Here is a 3,989-nt window from a genome sequence, read left to right as displayed (position 1 = left end):
AGGCCAGAAGGGAGTGGCAAGAAATATTCAAAGTGATGAATAGCAAGGATCTACAACCAAGATTACACTACCCAGCAAAGCTATCATTTAGAATTGAAGGTCAGATAAAGAGCTTCACAGACAAGAAAAAGCTAAAGGAGTTCATCACCACCAAATCAGTATTACATGAAATGTTGAAAGGTATTCTTTACGAAGAGGAAAAAAAAGAAAAAGAAAAAGATAAAAAATATGAACAACAAAATGGCAATACATACATACCTATCAACAATTGAAACTAAAAATCATAAACTAATAATCTAATGAACAGAATAAACTAGTGAATAAAATAGAGTCAGAAGCATGGAAATGGAACAGACTGACAATTCTCAGAGGGAAGGAAGGTAGAGGGGGCGGGAAGAGATTAAACAAAGATCTTATATGCATGTGTGCATTACCTAGGGACACAGACAATAGGGTAAGGCCTGAGGCAGAGCGGGAACCGGTGGAGGGGGACCATGGAGGGAAAAAAGAGGGACATCTGTAATAATCTCAACAATAAAGATTTTAAAAATAAATAAATAAATGTGAAAATATATGTGAATTAAAAAATAGGAAATTATCAATACTATGACCTATTAGGAGTGTGATGGTATACATATTTTTGGCACTTTCCAAATTTTTCTATTATGAGTATTATTTTTATTAAAGAAAAATAATTCAAGTTGTATTTAAAACAGCGAGAATATTAGGTACATGTCTTTTTAAAAGAAACTGTACAGAGAAACAAAATAATATTTGGGGGGGAAGCATACTAAGTTCTGAGAGAGTAAATTCAATTATTTCAGAATTAATTTAGAAGTTTAATGTCCTTTTTTATAAAGTTGCAATGAGGACCATTTTTAATGTAACTTTATTTTGGAATTGAACCAAGTTTTAACAAAATGCCCTTGGTAAGGTAAACAGTCTAAACAATTTAGACCATTCTGAAAAAAGAAGAGGACAATGGTGGGGAGGTGAGGGAGGACTCTTCCTGTCAGATATAAGGTGTATTTTGAAGCTGCGATGCATAAAGCTGGAGTAGAAGTGTCTAGAAACAAACTACGACGCAGTCCAGATATGTCAGGCTAGACCAGTGGTCGGCAAACTCATTAGTCAACAGAGCCAAATATCAACAGTACAATGATTGAAATTTCTTTTGAGAGCCAAGTTTTTTAAACTTAAACTATATAGGTAGGTACATTGTTATTAACTTAATTAGGGTACTCCTATGGCTTAGGAAGAGCCACACTCAAGGGGCCAAAGAGCCGCATGTGGCTCGAGAGCCGCAGTTTGCCGACCACGGGGCTAGACCATGCCTGGAGCATCCATCAGCATAAAAGAACCCTGAACACACACAGTGTGGGGCCTGCTTGCAGGGAAGACAGACGCACGATCCCATCGCGGACTAGCTAAGGAGACCGAGCTCGATAGAGAAGAGGAACCCCAGAGTTCGGGACTCTTCCTGTCAGATATAAGGTGTATTTTGAAGCTTCGATGCATAAAGCTGAAGTCGAAGTGTCTAGAAACAAACTACGACACAGTCCAGATATGTCAGGCTAGACCAGTGGTCAGCAAACTCATTAGTCAACAGAGCCAAATATCAACAGTACGACGATTGAAATTTCTTTTGAGAGCCAAGTTTTTTAAACTTAAACTATATAGGTAGGTACATTGTTATTAACTTAATTAGGGTACTCCTATGGCTTAGGAAGAGCCACACTCAAGGGGCCAAAGAGCCGCATGTGGCTCGAGAGCCGCAGTTTGCCGACCACGGGGCTAGACCATGCCTGGAGCATCCATCAGCATAAAAGAACTCTGAACACACACAGCGTGGGGCCTGCTTGCAGGGAAGACAGATGCACGATCCGATTGCGGACTAGCCAAGGAGACCGAGCTCGGTAGAGAAGAGGAACCCCAGAGTTCATTCAACTCGCCCCAAAATGAAACACCAAAGGGACATGTATTTACTCTTAGCCAGACAATCATGTCTTTTAAAAAGTTATGGAAAGCAACAGGATGGAAAGAAATTTTTATTACTGAAAATTGTCAGCTTTGGATGAAGTTATGAAGGCTCAGATACTTATTTCATTATGTGTCGAAGGACTTTGCTATTTTAAAGACTTGTTTTCTTATCATTTATAGATCACCCAAAACAACCAAACAAACTTCGAGCATTTGGGAAATCTTATTTAAAAACTCCAAGTGTCTAAGAAAACCATTCAAACTCGCCAACTTCTACCTGTAATGTTCAACCCAGCAAAGTCAACCAGACTCCAGCCTGCGGTTTGACTACATATTGATCGACTTGCCAGCCAGGGGCTCCCTCCACAGGAGCTAGGATGGGCCTCTCCAGGAGGGGGCGGCCGTGTGGTCTTTGGTGGGGTCGGGGTTCCTGGAGAAGGTGCTGGGAAGCTCTGAGGGGACCCGCTGTGGGGGCGGGGACTCTCGTGAGCGAGGGCAGGTTCCTGACTGCTGCCCCAGGAGTAGGCGGGTGGGGACAGCAACCTAGGTCTGGAGGTGCCATTGTTAACAGAGCAGCGGTCACCCAAGCAGAGGGGGTCCCGAGGACATTTTATAGTTGCTCATGACCTTGAAAGAACAAAGCCTCCTGTTACCTCCGCAGGAGGCTTCCTCCGTGTCTGTCCTCCCCACCTGCTGCCCGGCAGGGCGGCCTCTTCCTTTTCAATCCAAGCTGATTTCCAGGACTTGGTCCCAGACAGACTTCCCATCTGCAGAGCCAGTGTCACCCCCTTTCTGTTACAGCTTCTGGAAATAGCTGTATCTGTTGATAACTGACTTTATTGAACAATCTAACAGAAAAGCGTTGTGAGTTTAGGTGGCTGTGACTCCAAATTGTGCTTCGAAGACATGGGTTAACGGCTAGGAAAATGCAGCGTAAGACTCTTGGAGTTTTTGGTTTTCAGTTTCAATCTAAGGAAGAGAGAAAATGAAAAGACTGGACACAAATTCTAACACCAATGAGACATGCAACGCAGCCAGGTTGTTCCGGAGTGAGAGCTGGGCCACGGGTCGGAGTGGAGGAGCGGGAGCCCTGGAGAAGGTGAAGGGCCCCAATAGCATGCCCCCCCGCCCCCCTTCATCACCTCTGCGCAGCCCCTCATCACACCAGCACCGATACTTCAGGCACCTTTTTCTAAACGCAACCTCTGCCGTCTTCCCTTTCCTTAGTCTTAAGAACCTGTGAAAAGGGGGCGCGCCTGGGCCACGGGTCGGAGTGGAGGAGCGGGAGCCCTGGAGAAGGTGAAGGGCCCCAATAGCATGCCCCCCCGCCCCCCTTCATCACCTCTGCGCAGCCCCTCATCACACCAGCACCGATACTTCAGGCACCTTTTTCTAAACGCAACCTCTGCCGTCTTCCCTTTCCTTAGTCTTAAGAACCTGTGAAGAGGGGGCGTGCCCAGTGGGGAGCAGGCCCAGAAGAGGCTGTGAATTCCCCAGCTTTGGCCTGCTCTCCCCTCTCCCAGCCTCCATCTCGCCCTCTCTCCTGACCAAGCTACATTCCCACTTCATGTTCTCCCTCCCCCTCCCATGGGGAGAGGATGGATTGAGGAATAAATACACGTAGAGAAATATCAGCGGTGATTCTGCTAGTGAGGAAGAGGGTGGATTTGTCGGGGAGCACCCGTGCGGGACCGCTGATGGTGGAACCGGGACATGAAGTGTCGCACGGGAGGGGCTCCTATACGGTAACTATCACATACAGCCAGCTCCCTACTCCCAGGGAAGGGGCAAGGCGCGTGCCCAGAGGAGGGTAGAGAGAACAAGCCAAACAACCTCTGCCGGAGTCCATTTATTGTCTTCACTAGCTGAGTATAGACAGAGACCCCCAAAAGCTAGTAGCCTTTGAAAGTCCTAGCAAAAGGTCAGGGCTTGAAAGTCCTAGCAAAGGTCAGGGCTGTGCACCACCCAGTTAATTAAGACACCACCCAGTTAATCTAGCTAAAGCATCA

Source organism: Myotis brandtii, unplaced genomic scaffold, assembly GCF_000412655.1.
Source record: "Myotis brandtii unplaced genomic scaffold, ASM41265v1 scaffold384, whole genome shotgun sequence".
NCBI classification, from domain to species: domain Eukaryota; kingdom Metazoa; phylum Chordata; class Mammalia; order Chiroptera; family Vespertilionidae; genus Myotis; species Myotis brandtii.
The sequence above is the reverse complement of the archived record's forward strand: the minus strand, read 5'-3'. Positions refer to the sequence as shown.